Below are 23,197 nucleotides of genomic sequence, written 5' to 3'. Positions count from 1 at the left end.
GTCACCCTATAATTCAGTGTGGCAGCTCCCACCCTCTGGAACTCCCTCCTCGCTGAACTCCGCAACGCCCCAACTCTGGACTCATTCAAAAAACTGCTCAAAACCCACCTAAACGTCATGTTCACTATATGCAAATGTACAAATCCAAAACTGCATAGTGCACTTTAAAGATAATTAGATTAGTATCTTTGTGAGGTTACTGATTTATTATTTACATTGAAAAGATACAGAGATAATTTGTTAAAGCTGGATTTTCTACACAAGATGTATTAATTCGAACATTATTTCATATTATTTTACTCACGGACCTGGTTGACTCCGAGTTCGATTCCCGGACTCGCCGTCATTTGCCGAATGTCTTCCCCTGTTCTCTCTCCCGTTTCACTCTACATTTGTCGGTCATGCTTGACCAGAAAAGCGATAAACGCTAAAAAATAAAGTAAAAAAAATAAAAAAAAATAAAAAATAAAAGAGAGCTATTATTATTATTTTAAGTTATTCTTGTGCCATTGAGATTTGTCAGAGAGATTGTAGGCATAAAGCAAGTTGATTGAGTAACTGTTATATAAAATAATATAAATAATAATTGTCTGGAAACCGTGGTCTGCAGTCTGTGAAGGAAGAGCGGGTTGCCAGATCGGATAAAAATTTCCCAACCGCGCCCAATGTAATCAAGGGAACGCCACATTGGGGCATACTCTCAAATTTGGCAACACTGACTAACAGCTGCGTAGCATTGTGGGGGGGGGATCCCCACAATGCATTGTGGTTTTTGAAATTTTGAATTGAGGCGCGCGGCACAGTCAGACCAGTACGACACGTTGCATTTCTTCTCATCTCAGGTCATTTATGCAACAGATATTTTTGATTATTTATAAGTAATACCGCTAATATAAATGAGTGCTGTTTAGTCTGTGTTTCAGTGAGTGTAGCGCAAGCTCACGTTAGCTACTAGGCTACATGCACTGAGTGTAGCGCGAGCTCACGTTAGCTACTATAGGCTACATACACTGAGTGTAGCGCAAGCTCATGTTAGCTACTATATGCTACATACACTGTAGCGCAAGCTCACGTTAGCTACTAGGCTACATACACTGAGTGTAGCGCGAGCTCACGTTAGCTACTATAGGCTACATACACTGAGTGTAGCGCAAGCTCACGTTAGCTACTATGCTACATACACTGTAGCGCAAGCTCACGTTAGCTACTAGGCTACATACACTGTAGCGCGAGCTCACCTTAGCTACTAGGCTACATACACTGTAGCGCGAGCTCACGTTAGCTACTAGGCTACATACACTGCTACAGGCAGAGCCTCACGTCGTCACCAACTGTTCTCATCTCAGGTAATTGTGCAACACATATATTTTATTATTTATACGTAATGCGTGCTGCTGATATAAATGCTGTTTAGTCTGTGTTTCAGTGACTAGTCTACTGTAACGTTATTAGCTCGATATTATAAAACTGGCGGGATCTGTAAACTACAGTAGCACTACTGCTAGCAGGCCTAGACTGCAGAATCACGCTGCACAGATCTTTCATGGTTTAATTTAATTTACAGTGCTGGATCTCAACAACGACATGAAAGCAGAAGACAGCTCAATAACAACTACCTGTACTTCAAGTGGTCGTAAGTGATGTATAAATTTTTTTTTATTGTGTGTGTGACTGTATATATAATATATACTTTTAAATCTGGGACATCATTTTCAAAGAGTCATCCTGTAATGCCTTCTCTCTCTCTCTCCCAAGACGGTCAAGATCTACCTTCTTCAAGTGGTCATGCTTGTAAGTGATGTATAAAATGTTTTATTGTGTGTGTGTGTGTGTGTGTGTGTGTGTGTGTGACTGTGTATATATATACTTTTCAATCTGGGACTTTCATTTCAACAGCTGGAAAGAGTCATCCTGTAAATGCCTTCATATACTGAATGTTGAATGTCCTTACTTTTAGCTCTTCTGCAATGACTTCTTACAAATCAAGAAGTGTTGATGGATGCTACAGTATATTTTGTCACACACCACCAATTCATCATTCGGGAGGGGGGTGGGGGGACTTGTCTCGTTCCTCTTGTTCCTCATTAAAGCCTCCATTCATTCCATGATGACTCTTCCCTCGTTCCCTTTCTCACCACGCCCAGAACTCTGGCTATGACCCTATGGAGACTCTGGTGAAGCTCCAGACAATGTGTCTGGCCAGCTGGTCGGAGTGGACCTGAGCACAGGTTAGTCACACTGCACCCACTGTGTACATTAACACTAGGGGTGTGGATAAAGTAATGGATGCATTGTGATGTACAGTGTGTTTTGAGAACTAAACATTCTGCTGAAAGATAGAGTTCTAGAATTCCAAATAAATAAAAAAAACGAAAACCTTGTAGTTCTGACCCTGTCCCTGACTAATGTTACTACATCCGTCAACTTCCTCAAGTGATCTCTTTTGCACAGAGAACACCCACGGATGCTACTGTAGCTCTCCCTGGACTCCTATATCTGTCCTATACTAACTCTGGTCTGTACCTCGTATCCACGTATCCGCTTCAAGGCCCTCGACCTAGCATACCATGCGGCAAAGGGAACCGCTCCCGCCTACCTCCGGTCAATGGTCTCTAACTACACACCCTCAAGACCCCTACGCTCTGCATCTTCTGGCCGCCTTAGACCTACTCCTATCCAAGCTCCGGGAGGGTCATCAAAGAGAAGCCGCCTATTCTCAGTCCTTGCCCCACAATGGTGGAATGAACTACCCACCCCAGTTAGGACAGCCGAATCCCGTCCAATCTTTCACCGTCGACTAAAGACGCACTTCTTCAACCATTATCTAAAAAAATAAAAATAAAAATCGAACCCTAACTAACCTTACTGTCATGCACTTGTCCTAATAAACTAATGTAACGGATGTTCTCTGTGTGTAGGCCTGCCTAACACACGTGGCTCCTGCGTTGTGTTCTGGGCGTGGTGTAAATGACGAATCAGCACACATGGACGACAGTTCAACCCTTTATTCGATGGCCTGCAATGGAGCCCACCGACCTGTATCAAATGGGTGGTCGAAATACCACAAGAACAGCGTCACAAATATATCTCGTCAAGTCTCCCACGTTGAATAGTTGTTGCAACTCGAGAATATCAAAACCATTACATGTACCGCATGGCTTAACCACATCTCACATAGTAATTTAACATATCAAAACCATTACATGTACCGCATGGCTTAACCACATCTCACATAGTAATTTAACATACTAATCTTATTAGCAATGCATGAAACGTGAATGACAAATTACACAATAGACCGAACTCTTAAGGCACACATACCTGTATCAAATGGGTGGTCGAAATACCACAAGAACAGCGTCACAAATATATCTCGTCAAGTCTGGTGACAGAGAACAATAAATTGACGATATTGCCACGGTGAAATACCAATTGTGCATATAACATAACCACACCATTCATTACAACACTATCGAGTCATTATCATCTGTTAACATTCAATTCACATACAAAATATATATACAACAGTGTAATACATAAAAGTGCTGCGCGCTACAATAATCAAACGTACCTCCCACGTTGAATAGTTGTTGCAACTGAATCCCCAAACCGGAAGAGGTTGCTTCTATCATCGCGCTAATAATTGACCCCGGAAGTGCTACACTCTCGAACGTGAACTTCCCAAGTTACATTCAATAAAAGTGCCTTTGGTATAAAGAAATAATAAACAATTGTAAGCATTAAACATTTGTAAACAGGATTTAATAACATTTCAATCCTTAATAAAATAATAAACAGGATTTGGTGACATTTCAAACCCCAATAATAATAATAATAATCAATGTCCAATTGACCTGGTTACATTCACCCCTCCTGAAATTTCACCAACATCCCGTGTCAGCAGAGCAAGGGGGACATACAAAGAGAAAAAAAAATATCGGTAGTCTACCACTAACCTAGACCTGGCACCAGAGAAAAAGGACCTAGTCCCCCATTCGACTCAAAAGTCACCCCCAAAAGAGGTTCAGAGAATAAAAAAATTGATCAGATCTCAAAATTCCCTTAGATCAATATGACGCCTGATACGCCACACAACTCATGGCCCTCAAAGCTGTCTGATAGACACCTACTCAACCCAGCAATACAAAAGAAAAAAAACCCTAACCTCCACCTCAACTCAACCAGTCACCCCTCTCAGAAATGGCATCTGAACCATAGATTCTATCAACCTGTTCACTGATCTCACTACTCTCCCTGTACGTGTCCTAACCCGACCATCATTCCCTACGTGAGGGTGTAAATCAGTGGGAACCGCAACACCCATGTCAGGTGAGTGCGAAACCCCTGTACCTAAATCAGTGTGAGCTGTGACAACTACGTCAGGTGAGTGAGAAGCCTCTGCCTCTGAATCGGTGTGAGCTATGACAACTATGTCAGGTGAGTGAGAAACCTCTGCCTCTGAATCGGTGTGAGCTATGACAACTATGTCAGGTGAGTGAGAAACCTCTGCCTCTGAATCGGTGTGAGCTATGACAACTATGTCAGGTGAGTGAGGAACCTCTGTGTGCTGTGCCTGTGTGTCAGGTGTACATTGAGCAATGGCCCCTGCAGGACTGGCCACTGGGCTAACCTGCTCTATCCCATCTGTCACAGCCAACACAGAATCAAAAGAGTCTGTAAGTGACGAGACCACAGGCCCCTCTACCTCCACAGAGTCGGTCAGGTCATGTGCAACACCGCCCTCAGACCAAACTCCAGATGCAGGATCCATACCGTCACTACTATCACAGTCCCCCTCATCGGACTCTCCGTCATCAAACGCCTGACCAATCTCACTGGCGTCCTCCCCCTGCTCTAGCTCAGGAAATGGCAAGAAGTTGACCTCCAGCAAACGGTTCCTGTGCACTACCCTTGTGCGCCCCCCTACATCCTGAATCCTATAGACATGGATACTGGGATTGACACCAACAACTGTATCCTCCCATTTGTCAGCCAACTTCCGTTTTCCCCGCTCTCCCTGATTTGCTACCAGAACCCGATCCCCCACAGACAGGTGTGTACCCTTGACACGCTTGTTGTACTGTCGGGTTTGGTGCTGTTGCTCAACAGTGGAGTGCTTCTGAGCGATCTCCATGGCACTCTTCAGACACGAAAGCAGGGAGCCAGCATAGGAATCGTAATCTACAACTCCAGGGTCATTCAGGACCTGCCTGAACATGACATCCACTGGTAGTCTAGGGACGCGGCCAAACATCAAAAAGAAAGGCGCGTAACCCGTAGTCTCATGAACAGTGGCATTGTACGCAAACGTGAGTGTCTGGACCTGCTGCGGCCACTGGTGCTTCTTCCGAAGCGGGAGAGAGCGGAGCATGTTCCCCAGAGTGCGGTTAAAGCGCTCTGTCCCACCGTTACCCATGGGGTGATAGGCCGTTGTGTGGGATTTGGCCACTCCCGCCAACCTGAGGAGCTCAGCAATCAATTTGCTCTCAAAATTGGCACCTTGATCTGCGTGTATTCTCTCAGGGAACCCGTACACACAAAACACGTTGTCCCAGAGCTTCCTGGCAACTTGTTTCGCCGTCTGATTAGCGCATGGGAACGCGTGCGCCAACTTGGTGAAATGGTCAGTCACCACCAACACGTCCACTGACCGCTGATTGCTGTCCTCAGCGGACCAGAAATCCATACACACTAACTGCATCGGCGCGGAGCTCTTGATGCTTTCAAGGGGCGCACGAGCAGCAGGCTCCGGGGACTTCCCATACACACATCTTTGACAACACTTGACATATGCTCTGACATCCCTCTCCATATCTGGCCAATAAAAACGTTGCCTGGCAAGAGAAAGAGTGCGATCCTGGCCCTGATGACCCGCCAGATCATGGATGCCCGACAATGCCTTGTCCCTCAGACTCAGCGGCAACACGTACTGAGTTCTCCTCTGCTTGGACACTTGGTCCCTCGTCACACGGTACAGGACACCATCACGGACCTCCAGCTTGTCCCACTGTTTCAACAGTCTGAGAACCCTCTGGTTAGCGCCGTGCCTCTCCCGTCTAGATGGTCGCTTTCGAACAGCGACAAAGGGTAGCACCCTAGAGATGCATGTGTCCCGTTCCTGACTCAACCGGAGCTCCTCAACTGAAAACATCGGTAAAACATCTTGACCCTCAGACAGATGTTGGATGTTCTGAACCAAACCCAGCGCTCTGGACTCAGCAGCACCAATCCAATCACACTTAGACTGACAGAGGGCTCTGATCTCCTCTGTCCCACAATCCATCCCGAGTAGTGAGCTACTCACCGTCTGGGACAGACAACTGTACCTAAAAACATCTTGCACAGAGTCCCCCTCAACTGCCCCCGCTTCCTGCACAAGAGCCGGGTACGGCTCCCTCAATAACCTCTGACTAACATGCTTAGCGAACGGGTCACGACTCAAAGCGTCCGCCACCACATTCTTCTTCCCTGGCAGGTGTCTGAGATCAAAGTCAAAAGCCGCAAGTTTAGACACCCAGCGAATCTCACATGCGTCAAGCTTTGGCTTCGTAAGCAGATAAGTCAACGGGTTATTGTCCGTCCAAACTGTGAATCTCTGACCCTTCAGCCAATGGCTGAATTTCTCGCATATGCTCCATTTCAAGGCCATGAACTCCAGTCTATACGCTGGATACTTACGCTGTGAAGCACTGAGGGTCTTGCTTGCAAAAGCGACAGGCCTGGCCTTAGACTCACCTCGAGGTACCTGCGACAGCACAGCGCCAAGTCCGTCCAACGACGCATCAACTGAGAGGACAAAAGGCTCCTCAAAATCTGGGTGGGCGAGCACGACACACTCCAGTAGCATTGTTTTCAGCCTGTCGAAAGCTTCCCCACAAACCGATGTCCAGTCGGCAGGGGTGAGCCTACGAAAGCTGCCAGGTGGTTTCTTGTCCTTAGGGGACCTCCCCTTCCTCTTTTGTCCAGCCGTAAGGGCGAACAATGGCTTCGCAACAGCAGAGCAGTTTGGGAGGAAATGCTGGTAATAGAATACCATCCCAAGAAACGACCTGATCCTACGGACAGAGGGTGTGCACCCATCAACTTCCATGAGATCTTGTACTGTCATGTTGGAGATAACCTCCACCTTGGAGGGATCAACAGACACGCCCCCACCACCGACCACATGGCCCAAGAACCTAACCTCCTGCTGCAGAAGGTGACACTTCTTGGGAGCCAGTTTCAAGTTGTTCTCCCTCAACCTCTGAAACACGGTGTGGAGCCTAGACAGGGCCTCATCTTCTGACGGCGCGAAGACCAGGAGATCATCAAGGTAACACAACAGTTTTGTGAAGTTCATGTCCCCAAAGATTCCAGTCATCATTCTCATAAAGGCTGCAGGGCTATTACATAGACCCTGTGGCATGCGATTGTACTCATGCAACACGAGGGGGGTTGTGAAAGCCGTGTACTTCTTGTCATCCTCATGCATTGGGATGTTAAAGAAGCCAGAGGTGAGATCCATCGTACTAAAGAGGCAATTGCCCCCAAGCGCGGCAAGACAATCAGACTGGTGTGGCAGGGGGTGAGCGTCCTTCAAGGTGCGCGCATTCAGCCATCTGAAATCAGTGCAGATCCGAACCCCCCCGTCCTTTTTCCAGACCATTACAAGAGGTGAAGCGTACTCACTCGAGGACTTCCTGATAATCCCCTTTTCCTCCATATCAGTGAGAACCTGTCTCAGCTTCTGATAGTGAGCCGGGGGGACCCTCCTGTAGGGAAATCGAAAGGGGCGCTCATCCACAAGACGGATGCGATGAGTGTATCCCTTGACCTCACCACAGTCTAACGAGTCCTTGGAAAAGATGTCGCTATATTCAATTATCAACTGCTCAAGCTGAGACCTGCAGGCTCCACTGACCTGGCAAGAACTGATGTCAATGTCACCGAGCCCGAGCTCTGACAAACTCCTAGCCGGCGGGACCGAAGGACCGGCACAACCAGGGGCGTCAGGCTCTCGCCTTTCCGAAACTGCCTGCAGTCCCTGAAAAGCATCTAAGTCCTCAATCGCCAAACACACTGAAACATCAGCCAACTTGCAATTCCTTTTCAGTGTGATAGGTTTGTCAGACGGATTGACAACAGTCATGGGCACCCACCTATCTCCCCAGAGTGGTGTAACGAGCCGACCCACAAGAACGCCTCGTGGCATAGCCTTGGAGTCTGTTGGCTCCACGATTACAGTGCTCCCAGGTGACATAGGCACCTTAGCGGGGAGTCTGCCCCAGACTAAGTGCTCGTGTCTCGGTAGGAGCGTCACGGCCTGGGTGAGCTTCACAGTACCAATTTTCTCGGGAACCGTACCGCCCCTCCAGCGCTCCACATTAGTAAACATGGACAGAAACTGCTCCACTTCCGGACTTGACTGAGGCTCTGGTCTCGATGCGAGATCCCAGTACTCACTACCACCCTTCAGGACGTGGGTAACATGTTTAAGGACATTCGTGCCAACTATCAGGTCATCATGTTGACCGGGCACGACCAACGTGGGTACAGTAAAGGAGACCCCATAAAGCTGCATGCCTAAATCATAAAACCCATCAGGCCTCGTCTCCAGACCACCACAGCCAATCAAAACAATATTTTCTTCAGGCTGCTGCTTCCCAGGTAAAACACCCCCAGAGCGGAGCTTCTCCACTGCATATTCACTGATACTGCACGACATAGAGCCAGTATCCAACATGCCTCTAAGCTGAACACTCTGGTTGACAAGGACTGAAGCATAAAACAGGTCACTGAAAGCTTGAATCTTTTGAGTTGCTTGAATGATCGTACGAGAACCCTTAGGTGCTTTGGCACACTTGTCTTCATACAAGTGAGCAAGATCAGAGACATCAGTGAGGGATTCATCCATACCACCCACACCACCCCTCTCTAGGTGTGAGTTTAGTCGTTTAAAGGACGAGACTGACCACCAGTGCTGTCACCGGGCGGAGTCTGCCGCTGGTTGTGCTGCTGAGGACAATCCCTCTTCCAATGACCAGGAGACAAACATGCTAGACACCTGTTCTCCCCTCTGCAGTGGGAAAGAGTGGAATGGTCAGGAGAGTTACAAACTCTGCACAACCGGCGCTGTGTGTCAGGCACCCGAGCTGTGGCGCTGGCTGGCACCTGAGTCTGCACTGTAACTAGGCGGTCTAACAAACCCACTAGACTCCTCATGTAGTCATGGCCACCTCCGGAACCATCTGTGGGTGCTGGGGACGGTGCCGGAAACACCGAGGCTGTTGCACTCAATACTGGTGCGTCACTGACTATAGGCACATGACACTGGGAACGAACCCTGCGCTCTACCGTACCTAATTCAAACTGTCCACCTGCAGCAGTTCGAGACTTCCTGTCCTGCATGTGCTCATCGAGTCTCTCCTGGATCTCGCAAGCAGATCATTGCCCAGCAGACTTGAATTTAAAAACATTAACCAATGACTGATCAGGGCAGTGTTTGATAAACATCATGCTGACCTCGTGACTCGGGTCCTCGATACTACGGCCTTGCCTCCTCAAACACTCATCAGCTACTTCTACTGTCCTATTTAACCTGATCCAAAACTCCATAGCATCTTCACCAGGCTTTGGTAGTGTACTATAAAAGTCCGCCAGGGGCATGCTCGAGTATGAGAGTTCACTAAAATGTTGTTTTAGTATGTCAAAAATCATGTGAGGGTTCCTTGTGTGGTCAATAGACTTGTTGTTACGCAACTTTATCCTTACCACATCCCCTGCTTTACCCATGAGCTTAGATAGAATCTCCTGTGATTGCTCACTAACTGGAGTGGCTCGTTTCCTCATGTATGAGGTAACCAAATTCTCCCACTCATAAACAGTGAATTTGTCTGAATTATCACCCCTGAATATAGGGGGCTCTCTGGCGTCTGAGTGCACGACTATTCGGTGTGGCACTGTCACCTCTGAGGGGCGCTCAATAGACCTAATGGTGTCTGTGCTCCTGCTAAACTGCAGCTTAGCTGTGATGGACTCGCCAATCTTTTCTGCCAGCTGTGTGATGAGCGCACTTAACTCTGGCTGTTCACCTGCTAGTCGCTCACTAACTGGTGATTGACTTGGCCCGGCACGGTCCACACACTCTAACACTCTAACACGATTCACGTACCTCGTGGAGGTAAGCTGTGGAGTTTCAAATGTTACGGGATCTGGTCCTGTTGCCTCCGTCTCTGAGAGCCGGTTGTAAAATTCCCCCCCCCCATCTAAGTCCATCTCTACTACCACATCTGTATTCCCACCTTCTGCCATTGTCCTACTTTCACCCTTAGGTGCTTTGGCTTAACAGAAAAAAATGTATTACTGTAGTAGAAAAAATAAATAAAAATAAAATAAAAAAATTAATAGGAATGAAATTGCATAAGAGATTAACCAATTAAATGAATACCTAAATGTCTTTTACACATTCACTGGCATCCTCATCTTCATGTCTTTTTTCTTCTTCACAAGTTCATTGTCCTCTTTAATTGTCTTCATTCACAATTTACAAAACAGTGGCCTGTCCTTCTCCACGTAGGGTGAAAAGTTCTTTTCACCGGCCACTAGATGGCAGCGTCGACATACCTTCACTGTACTGAAGCCTCGTAGGGTGAAGTTCTTTTCACCGGCCACTAGATGGCAGCGTCTCACCATTGATGAGGCTGTGACTGTGGAGTCACTGTGGCTGTGGCTGTGGCTGTGGAGGTAAGCTGCAGTCCCCGGCGAACGATCAGATGACGTTCTCCCTTCTGCCTTTGACGAGTCTTTATCCGAAGGTCGACGGCACCACTGTAACGGATGTTCTCTGTGTGTAGGCCTGCCTAACACACGTGGCTCCTGCGTTGTGTTCTGGGCGTGGTGTAAATGACGAATCAGCACACATGGACGACAGTTCAATCCTTTATTCGATGGCCTGCAATGGAGCCCACCGACCTGTATCAAATGGGTGGTCGAAATACCACAAGAACAGCGTCACAAATATATCTCGTCAAGTCTCCCACGTTGAATAGTTGTTGCAACTCGAGAATATCAAAACCATTACATGTACCGCATGGCTTAACCACATCTCACATAGTAATTTAACATATCAAAACCATTACATGTACCGCATGGCTTAACCACATCTCACATAGTAATTTAACATACTAATCTTATTAGCAATGCATGAAACGTGAATGACAAATTACACAATAGACCGAACTCTTAAGGCACACATACCTGTATCAAATGGGTGGTCGAAATACCACAAGAACAGCGTCACAAATATATCTCGTCAAGTCTGGTGACAGAGAACAATAAATTGACGATATTACCACGGTGAAATACCAATTGTGCATATAACATAACCACACCATTCATTACAACACTATCGAGTCATTATCATCTGTTAACATTCAATTCACATACAAAATATATATACAACAGTGTAATACATAAAAGTGCTGCGCGCTACAATAATCAAACGTACCTCCCACGTTGAATAGTTGTTGCAACTGAATCCCCAAACCGGAAGAGGTTGCTTCTATCATCGCGCTAATAATTGACCCCGGAAGTGCTACACTCTCGAACGTGAACTTCCCAAGTTACATTCAATAAAAGTGCCTTTGGTATAAAGAAATAATAAACAATTGTAAGCATTAAACATTTGTAAACAGGATTTAATAACATTTCAATCCTTAATAAAATAATAAACAGGATTTGGTGACATTTCAAACCCCAATAATAATAATAATAATCAATGTCCAATTGACCTGGTTACACTAACATACACTGTAACACGCAACACTTTGATGAACATTGTTGCTCAGCTGATAGAGTTGTGCCCTTCCTGATGACCTGTCGTACAGAACTTGTAAGTCGCTTTGGATAAAAGCGTCAGCTAAATGACTAAATGTTAATGTACCTCTGCATTAATAGAGCTCTCTCTTCCCCCTACATGTATTCAGCGGACCAGCACAAACTTGTAATCTTAGTTTACAAGATTACACTTTATGACTTTATGACCTGTTTAGTGAACAGGTAATTCTGCGCTGTTGTGTGGGTGTCAACATTTAGAATCACGTCTTACTCCCACATGGCTCAAATCACTGTTTGGTTATGGTCCACTGGTATTGGGGAGTTCATAATTATCTTTTGTCTTCACAGGTGAACCCATGGTGGCAGGTGATGCAGGTGTCTGGGATAACTACATTGTCAAGAAACAGCTACTCCATTCATGGTGAGACTACTAAAAGACTGATCCCATATAGCCCACAATAAAGACTGATCTAGTGTTGTAGATATAGCCCACAATAAAGACTGATCCAGTGTGGTAGATATAGCCCACAATAAAGACTGATCCAGTGTTATAGATGTAAAACAAAGAGCTCCCACAAACTTGCCGTCTTCACTTGCAGTTAAAACAACTTTTCAGTACAAGGACCTTCATTGTCAGGGTAGATGACGACCATTTCTGTGAGCTCTTTAGTGAAATCGAACCATGTACGTGAGCTCTTTAGTGAATACGGCCATGTGAGTGAGCTCTTTAGTGAATAGAACCATGTACGTGAGCTCTTTAGTGAATACGACCATGTGAGTGAGCTCTTTAGTGAATACGGCCATGTGAGTGAGCTCTTTAGTGAATAGAACCATGTGAGTGAGCTCTTTAGTGAATAGAACCATGTGAGTGAGCTCTTTAGTGAATAGAACCATGTGAGTGAGCTCTTTAGTGAATAGAACCATGTGAGTGAGCTCTTTAGTGAATACGGCCATGTGAGTGAGCTCTTTAGTGAATACGGCCATGTGAGTGAGCTCTTTAGTGAATACGGCCTTGTGAGTGAGCTCTTTAGTGAATACGACCATGTGAGTGAGCTCTTTAGTGAATACGGCCATGTGAGTGAGCTCTTTAGTGAATACGGCCTTGTGAGTGAGCTCTTTAGTGAATAGAACCATGTGAGTGAGCTCTTTAGTGAATAGAACCATGTGAGTGAGCTCTTTAGTGAATAGAACCATGTGAGTGAGCTCTTTAGTGAATACGGCCATGTGAGTGAGCTCTTTAGTGAATAGAACCATGTGAGTGAGCTCTTTAGTGAATACGGCCATGTGAGTGAGCTCTTTAGTGAATAGAACCATGTGAGTGAGCTCTTTAGTGAATACGGCCTTGTGAGTGAGCTCTTTAGTGAATAGAACCATGTGAGTGAGCTCTTTAGTGAATACGGCCTTGTGAGTGAGCTCTTTAGTGAATAGAACCATGTGAGTGAGCTCTTTAGTGAATAGAACCTTGTGAGTGAGCTCTTTAGTGAATAGAACCATGTGAGTGAGCTCTTTAGTGAATAGAACCATGTGAGTGAGCTCTTTAGTGAATAGAACCTTGTGAGTGAGCTCTTTAGTGAATAGAACCATGTGAGTGAGCTCTTTAGTGAATAGAACCATGTGAGTGAGCTCTTTAGTGAATACGGCCATGTGAGTGAGCTCTTTAGTGAATAGAACCATGTGAGTGAGCTCTTTAGTGAATACGGCCATGTGAGTGAGCTCTTTAGTGAATACGGCCTTGTGAGTGAGCTCTTTAGTGAATACGGCCATGTGAGTGAGCTCTTTAGTGAATAGAACCATGTGAGTGAGCTCTTTAGTGAATACGGCCATGTGAGTGAGCTCTTTAGTGAATACGGCCATGTGAGTGAGCTCTTTAGTGAATACGGCCTTGTGAGTGAGCTCTTTAGTGAATACGGCCATGTGAGTGAGCTCTTTAGTGAATACGGCCATGTGAGTGAGCTCTTTAGTGAATAGAACCATGTGAGTGAGCTCTTTAGTGAATACGGCCATGTGAGTGAGCTCTTTAGTGAATAGAACCATGTGAGTGAGCTCTTTAGTGAATACGACCATGTGAGTGAGCTCTTTAGTGAATAGAACCATGTGAGTGAGCTCTTTAGTGAATACGGCCATGTGAGTGAGCTCTTTAGTGAATACGGCCATGTGAGTGAGCTCTTTAGTGAATAGAACCATGTGAGTGAGCTCTTTAGTGAATAGAACCATGTGAGTGAGCTCTTTAGTGAATAGAACCATGTGAGTGAGCTCTTTAGTGAATACGGCCTTGTGAGTGAGCTCTTTAGTGAATACGGCCATGTGAGTGAGCTCTTTAGTGAATACGGCCTTGTGAGTGAGCTCTTTAGTGAATAGAACCATGTGAGTGAGCTCTTTAGTGAATACGGCCTTGTGAGTGAGCTCTTTAGTGAATAGAACCATGTGAGTGAGCTCTTTAGTGAATAGAACCATGTGAGTGAGCTCTTTAGTGAATACGGCCTTGTGAGTGAGCTCTTTAGTGAATAGAACCATGTGAGTGAGCTCTTTAGTGAATACGGCCTTGTGAGTGAGCTCTTTAGTGAATAGAACCATGTGAGTGAGCTCTTTAGTGAATAGAACCATGTGAGTGAGCTCTTTAGTGAATACGGCCTTGTGAGTGAGCTCTTTAGTGAATAGAACCATGTGAGTGAGCTCTTTAGTGAATAGAACCATGTGAGTGAGCTCTTTAGTGAATACGGCCATGTGAGTGAGCTCTTTAGTGAATAGAACCATGTGAGTGAGCTCTTTAGTGAATAGAACCATGTGAGTGAGCTCTTTAGTGAATAGAACCATGTGAGTGAGCTCTTTAGTGAATAGAACCATGTGAGTGAGCTCTTTAGTGAATACGGCCATGTGAGTGAGCTCTTTAGTGAATAGAACCATGTGAGTGAGCTCTTTAGTGAATAGAACCATGTGAGTGAGCTCTTTAGTGAATAGAACCATGTGAGTGAGCTCTTTAGTGAATACGGCCTTGTGAGTGAGCTCTTTAGTGAATACGGCCTTGTGAGTGAGCTCTTTAGTGAATACGGCCTTGTGAGTGAGCTCTTTAGTGAATAGAACCATGTGAGTGAGCTCTTTAGTGAATACGGCCTTGTGAGTGAGCTCTTTAGTGAATAGAACCATGTGAGTGAGCTCTTTAGTGAATAGAACCATGTGAGTGAGCTCTTTAGTGAATAGAACCATGTGAGTGAGCTCTTTAGTGAATACGGCCTTGTGAGTGAGCTCTTTAGTGAATAGAACCATGTGAGTGAGCTCTTTAGTGAATAGAACCATGTGAGTGAGCTCTTTAGTGAATAGAACCATGTGAGTGAGCTCTTTAGTGAATAGAACCATGTGAGTGAGCTCTTTAGTGAATACGGCCATGTGAGTGAGCTCTTTAGTGAATAGAACCATGTGAGTGAGCTCTTTAGTGAATAGAACCATGTGAGTGAGCTCTTTAGTGAATAGAACCATGTGAGTGAGCTCTTTAGTGAATAGAACCATGTGAGTGAGCTCTTTAGTGAATAGAACCATGTGAGTGAGCTCTTTAGTGAATACGGCCTTGTGAGTGAGCTCTTTAGTGAATAGAACCATGTGAGTGAGCTCTTTAGTGAATACGGCCATGTGAGTGAGCTCTTTAGTGAATAGAACCATGTGAGTGAGCTCTTTAGTGAATACGGCCATGTGAGTGAGCTCTTTAGTGAATAGAACCATGTGAGTGAGCTCTTTAGTGAATAGAACCATGTGAGTGAGCTCTTTAGTGAATAGAACCATGTGAGTGAGCTCTTTAGTGAATAGAACCATGTGAGTGAGCTCTTTAGTGAATAGAACCATGTGAGTGAGCTCTTTAGTGAATAGAACCATGTGAGTGAGCTCTTTAGTGAATACGGCCATGTGAGTGAGCTCTTTAGTGAATAGAACCATGTGAGTGAGCTCTTTAGTGAATAGAACCATGTGAGTGAGCTCTTTAGTGAATACGGCCTTGTGAGTGAGCTCTTTAGTGAATAGAACCATGTGAGTGAGCTCTTTAGTGAATAGAACCATGTGAGTGAGCTCTTTAGTGAATAGAACCATGTGAGTGAGCTCTTTAGTGAATACGACCATGTGAGTGAGCTCTTTAGTGAATACGGCCTTGTGAGTGAGCTCTTTAGTGAATAGAACCATGTGAGTGAGCTCTTTAGTGAATAGAACCATGTGAGTGAGCTCTTTAGTGAATAGAACCATGTGAGTGAGCTCTTTAGTGAATAGAACCATGTGAGTGAGCTCTTTAGTGAATACGGCCTTGTGAGTGAGCTCTTTAGTGAATAGAACCATGTGAGTGAGCTCTTTAGTGAATACGGCCATGTGAGTGAGCTCTTTAGTGAATAGAACCATGTGAGTGAGCTCTTTAGTGAATAGAACCATGTGAGTGAGCTCTTTAGTGAATAGAACCATGTGCATGAGCTCTTTAGTGAATAGAACCATGTGAGTGAGCTCTTTAGTGAATAGAACCATGTGAGTGAGCTCTTTAGTGAATAGAACCATGTGAGTGAGCTCTTTAGTGAATAGAACCATGTGAGTGAGCTCTTTAGTGAATAGAACCATGTGAGTGAGCTCTTTAGTGAATACGGCCATGTGAGTGAGCTCTTTAGTGAATAGAACCATGTGAGTGAGCTCTTTAGTGAATACGGCCATGTGAGTGAGCTCTTTAGTGAATAGAACCATGTGAGTGAGCTCTTTAGTGAATACGGCCTTGTGAGTGAGCTCTTTAGTGAATACGGCCATGTGAGTGAGCTCTTTAGTGAATAGAACCATGTGAGTGAGCTCTTTAGTGAATAGAACCATGTGAGTGAGCTCTTTAGTGAATAGAACCATGTGAGTGAGCTCTTTAGTGAATACGGCCTTGTGAGTGAGCTCTTTAGTGAATAGAACCATGTGAGTGAGCTCTTTAGTGAATAGAACCATGTGAGTGAGCTCTTTAGTGAATAGAACCATGTGAGTGAGCTCTTTAGTGAATACGGCCATGTGAGTGAGCTCTTTAGTGAATAGAACCATGTGAGTGAGCTCTTTAGTGAATACGGCCATGTGAGTGAGCTCTTTAGTGAATAGAACCATGTGAGTGAGCTCTTTAGTGAATAGAACCATGTGAGTGAGCTCTTTAGTGAATAGAACCATGTGAGTGAGCTCTTTAGTGAATAGAACCATGTGAGTGAGCTCTTTAGTGAATACGGCCTTGTGAGTGAGCTCTTTAGTGAATAGAACCATGTGAGTGAGCTCTTTAGTGAATAGAACCATGTGAGTGAGCTCTTTAGTGAATAGAACCATGTGAGTGAGCTCTTTAGTGAATACGGCCTTGTGAGTGAGCTCTTTAGTGAATACGGCCTTGTGAGTGAGCCGTATTCAAAATATTCAAAGCCCTCCATAGCCTGCCCCCCCCCCTACCTGACTGACCTCCTTCTCCCCTACTGCCCCACCCGTTCCCTCCGGTCCTCTTCCACTCTTTCCCTCACTGTCCCGTCATCCAAACTCAAAAGTTTTGGTGACCGGGCATTCTCACAAGCTGCCCCCCGACTCTGGAACTCCCTCCCTCAGACCATCAGAGACTCTCCCTCACTCTCCACCTTCAAATCCAGACTCAAAACCTACCTGTTCTCCCAAGCATTCAACCTTCCTTACCCATAACCACCCTCCTCCAACTCGCCACCATTTCCCCCTGCCCCACGTTATCTCCTCTCCTGCCCCCCCTTCCCCCTTGGTTTTCCCTTACTCTCCTCCTGACTGTCTCCCCTACTCACTCCCGTATTTGTTATCCGTTACTCGTGGTTTTATGTTCCTGTGTATTTCTTATTGTCCTCCGTTTCCCTGTGGTTCTATGTTTCTTTGTTTCTTTTTTGCCTATTGTCAGCGACTTTGGGTCTTTGAAAAGCACTATACAAAATAAATTAATTATTATTATTTATTATTATTATTATTATTATTATTATTATTATTATTATTATTATTATTATTATTATTATTATTATTATTATTATTATTATTATTATTATTATTATTATTATTATTATTATTATTATTATTATTATTATTATTATTATTATTATTATTATTATTATTATTATTATTATTATTATTATTATTATTATTATTATTATTATTATTATTATTATTATTATTATAGTATAGCTAAATTTTTCAATATTCAGATTATGTGATCACAGTACTGTACAACTATGTGCCTACCTGGCCCATATTTCTTGACATGCAAATGGGCAAGCACAACCAATATTTGTGTGTGAGAGTGCGAGTAACTCAAACCTGCAGTCTCCAGGCATAATGTCTGCAGCACAAATCCCCCCCCCCCCATTAAAGAAAATGTCTGTTCCATTCTTATTTAAAAAATTTCATTTAGGGTCCGTGGGACGCAATGGGAGCAGTAAAAGTGCATCTGATGCAGACATAGACAAATGCATCAAAATGTGGCTGCAGCTTGCATCAGACAGAGATGGCGGAAGGAGAGAGCGGGCCTTGAGACAAGATCATTTTTAGTAAGTTGTAGTCTGTCACATATACTTTGTGCATGACACAAATAATCTTTCTAATAATTGTTTACAGACAGATTATTTCACTTATAATAGCCTACAGTCAGAGGTCCGTTATTACTCAATAACGGACCTCTGCCGAACAATAATGACCGCTGTGCGCAGCTGTAGCAATCAAGCCCACTGTCATCAGTACAATCAGACCACAGATCTGCCGGCTGCTGCCGGCTGCTGCCGGCGATGACAGCGGGAGCGACAGAACAGAACTGCGTCTGCATTTGATCTCGTCTTGTCGATGGTGTAAAATGAATTGGGTATATTGTTAGTAAGTTAGCCATGTAATAAGCGGGATAATGTATAGCCTATACTCGGTCATTGTCGCAAAATAATTTACCTTCACTGATGTTTAAAACACCTCGTTCTTTTTATTTGCCTTTTTCACTTTTCGTGTAGGGCAGTAGTTCGGTGAGTGGAAGTCCCATCCCCTCCACGTCGGGGACCAGCACGCCTCGCCGGGGCCGGCGACAGCTCCCCCAGACCCCCGCCACGCCACGCCCCGACGTCACCTATTCCCCCATGGTCCGTAAGGCTATGCCCACGCCTCCCGGGGTGCCCCAGGGGCGCCTCCCGGCCCCGGCCCCCCGGCGCTTTTCTCCGGGCCTCCCCCTGCCGGTCCCCCGCCACCCCACCATGGCTCACCCCGTCAGGGTCGCCACCCGCCACCTCGCTGGGGTAACGCGCCTGGTGCTAATCCGCACCCTCACCCCCACGCCCTCACCGGCCACACCCTGCCTCCGCCCCCCCAGCCACAGTCCCACAACTCCCTCCCCCTCCCTCCCCCCAGCCACACCCCGTTAACAATCCCCACCCTCATCCCCCGGCATGACTGGGTAGCCTTCGGGAGAGGTGTTAGTTGGACAATGCCTAGGCTAACCAGTCATGCCTGCTTCCATTCATTGTGCTAAGCTATAGGCTAACATGCAGCCAGATAGCTTTCTACTCGACGCACAGAGAGGAGACTGGTATCTATCTTCTTGTCTCTCTCTGGAGAAGACGGTAAGCTAATTTCCTAAAATGTTGGGAGTTTTAAGTGAAGTATGGGTACCGTCTCAAAATCGTACTCAAGTAAAAGTCAGAGTATCTGGCTAAAAACACACGCGAGTAAAAGTCTCTACTAAAGTTTCTACTTTTAAATGTACTTAGTTAAAAGTACAATTTTTTTTTCTGACTGTCTATTCTTCTGATAGCAGTGTTTAATCAAAGATCCCCGCTTTCTATAGTCTTGCACAAGGACCAATCGGCAAACCTAATACTACTCAAGTAAAGTACAAATCCCCAAAAACAGTTTGACTAATTGCACTTCGTTCTTTACACCCCTGCACACACATGTTGGGTATGGACTCTGGGAGAAGACTGTTACAGGGGTACAATTGAGTTGTAACAATGATTATATTTCTATAGTCTTGCACAAGGACCAATCCGCAAACCTAATACTACTCAAGTACAGTATAAATCCCCCAAAACAGTTTGACTAATTCGTTCTTTACACCCATGTTGGGTGTATGGACTATTTTATTTTGTTACATGTTTTGTTAATTATCTCTCAAGGCCTGTTTTATGGTAATAAATGTTTACTAATGTTCACAGAGAGAGAGAGAGAGCGAGAGAGAGAGAGAGAGAGAGAGAGAGAGAGAGAGAGAGAGAGAGAGAGAGAGAGAGAGAGAGAGAGAGAGAGAGAGAGAGAGAGAGAGAGAGAATACATTATTCTATATGTATGTTGGTGTACTATATTTACATAATGAGCAATAATGGATATTCAAATGTTTTTAATTTTTTTTGAAGGTAATGTAATTACCACCATAGGTAGAATTTTTTTGAAACTGATCATATTCATGCTTACGGTCATCTCCAGAGAGAGAGAAGGAGATATATACCAGTCTCCTAACTGTGCATTTGAGTAATCTACTGTATCTGTACTATGATTTATTGTGATGTTGATTTGATTAAACCTCATTTGGGTGTAATGGCCCAGTAAAGTCATATTAATGTGATTAATGTGATATTTTTTTGTTAATAAATATTTAAATATCTATTCAAGTTGTCATTTTTAACTGGAAAAAGTAGCATTGTTAATTCACTTGATATTTGAGCTTCACTGCAGAATGATGTTGTGTACAATGTGCACATACACTGAGAATATATTTCAGTGAGGTAGGAGACAGCATGTAAACTTCTGAATTTTTCAATGAGGGACATGCCAATACTGAATTGGTAAAGGGAAGGGTCCTTAAATATGTGGCATTGTATTACTAATCAACCATTTCCTACTGTATTTCCGGTAATGTACGGTCATAGGCAGATAGTGGAGTAGCTCTGGCAGAATACTGGGTACACAGTAAATTCCGCTGACTCAAACTGAGTACATTTCACTCAAACTGAGTAAAATTTCTTTACTCAGTTTGAGTCAAATGTACTCTGCGGAATTTACTGTGTAGTACCAGTATTGCATTGGCAGTGTCGGCTAGGCTTCGGGCAACCAGACCTGGCCCAGTGTGATTGGGCCGCATCTGGGCTGCTTTAGGCAACCGGACGTTCACCGCTTCCGGCAACCCCGGACCTGGCCCAGTGTACTCGGGCCGGAATCGGCCAGTCAGTCATTGCCGCCTACTGGGCCGATTCCGCCAATTCCGGACGTTCACCGCTTCCGGCAACCCCGGACCTGGCCCAGTGTACTCGGGCCGGAATCGGCCAGTCAGTCATTGCCGCCTACTTGGCCGATTCTGGCAACCGGACTAGGGCCTATTAATTTCTTCCGGCCTGCCTGATACAGGCCATTAATGGGCCGGAACTTTTTGGCCACCTGGGTAGCTGTTTGAATTACATTTGGCAAGTTCCTCATGGGCTCAACCCACATACTCAGCTGTGTTTGTGCTGCACATTTACCTGTGTTCCATGGTGTAGAGTCGTCCATACATGACAGGTAGTATGACAAGTATTCTGACATTTTTGCATTGCATTATAATGTATTCTGTATATTCTAATCTAAGACACACAAGTTATAAAAAAGCATTGCATTATAATGTATTCTGTATATAATAAACACACTTGAAACTTGATGAAGTGGAAGAGATGTCTTTACTACAGATAAAGCACCATTGAGTTTGTGCATCAGAACTAGTGCACTGCAACCTTGCCCAGGCCCGACGGGGCCCTACCCGGCCCGGCGGGTTCGGGCTGGGTAGGGCTTTTTTTTAATAAATAATTCGGGCTCGGCCGGGCCCGGGCACTGCAGTTTTTTTTTTTTTTTTTTTGCGTTTTTTTTTTTTTTTTTTTTTTTTTTTTAACTAGGGTTATAGGATAACCTTTGTTTTCCTTAAGTTTCGTTTTCTCTTTCGCGCAAGCTGTCATCAGAGAAACATTTGGATGTAATTACCGCAGCGCGCAGGGAGAACTCAGGGGACAACTCGATTGGTTGTGTTGGAATATAGCCAGTTGGCGAACATTTTAATTTGTTCTTGGATGTATGTAGCCGGTTGGCGAAGTTTTGTTAACGTTGTTCAACGCGTTGCTGACGTCAACAGCGAAGTGGTGAGTGATGTTTATTATTTGCTGGGTCGCTGCTGCCCTGTTTTGTTGTGCTTTTCATTATGTTGCTCTGCTCGAAGACAGTCATATTTATCGTCACCAAGACATGCAATGCACTCACACACAAGTATACACCCAGCCCCAGATCAAAGACATTTATCATCAAAGTACAGCACCCCCCTTCCCCCACACTAGCTGGACGCCGTTGCAAGAACAAAGGAACATATTCGAAAAAAAATTGCATTTATTTGACCAGCGCCACAACGGTTACCAGGCCAGACGCCAGCGTGTGGTGAATTACCTAAAATAAATGGAAGCATGACTTCAGTTAGTTGGCAATACTAGAAAGTAATATAACGTTCATACAACGCTGTACTACGGCGCGTTCACACTGAACGCACGTACAATCTACAACTATTTCCACAGACGAGCCAAAAACGCCAGAACGCGTTTTTTGACAGTATGTAATATATAATATAGAAACTAGCAAATAGCGAGAGACAGTATACAATATACACTCTATAAAGTAGCTTGAAACGCATGCGGTGCGTTCACAGGATAGCTACAAACATTTCCACCAGACCAGCAAATAACGAGACAAACCTCATTATTTTGACAGTATGTAATATATAATATATAAAATAGCAAATAACGAGAGACATTATACAATATACAATCTATAAAGTAGCTTGAAACGCATGATACATCGCTGTAATGCGGATCGTTCACATACTAGCTTGAACGCACGCACGTACAAACATTTATGATTTATTGAATTGAAATGATATTCATTCCTACCTGGTAGCCACTCGTCCTCGGACTGAACCTCGGATGGACCGTCGGATTCATCCGATGAGCTGGGGACATTAGCTGCCAGAAGTATGTTCTGGAAGTAAGTTGATTTCGCAACTCGCTTCCTCTGGCTTCTGGCAGCAGGCGCGCTCGCAAGAGGCGCACTAGGGCTAGGCCCAGCGTGGCTGGGGCCTGCTACAGGTTGAGCAGCGGGTTCGGTGCTGGGAGTAGTGGCGACGAAAGGCAGCCTGGTCTGGAGGTATTTATCCCTTGCTCCAGACTTGCTCTTGCATTGTCTCTTCATGGTAACCCTACTCTCAACTATGACTATAAAAAACGACTATAAAAAAACGACTACTGACTAGTGTTACTATTTAACACGACTAAGTACTTTTCTAAAAGTACTGCGACTAATATTACCTATAACTACAAATAAATACAAATATTACAAATAAAACAAATATTACCACTACTACTAATGAAATACT

The sequence above is a fragment of the Notolepis coatsorum genome (genome assembly GCF_963971535.1).
Source record: "Notolepis coatsorum genome assembly, chromosome: 10".
Classification (NCBI taxonomy): domain Eukaryota; kingdom Metazoa; phylum Chordata; class Actinopteri; order Aulopiformes; family Paralepididae; genus Notolepis; species Notolepis coatsorum.
Note: the sequence above shows the minus strand (reverse complement) of the source record.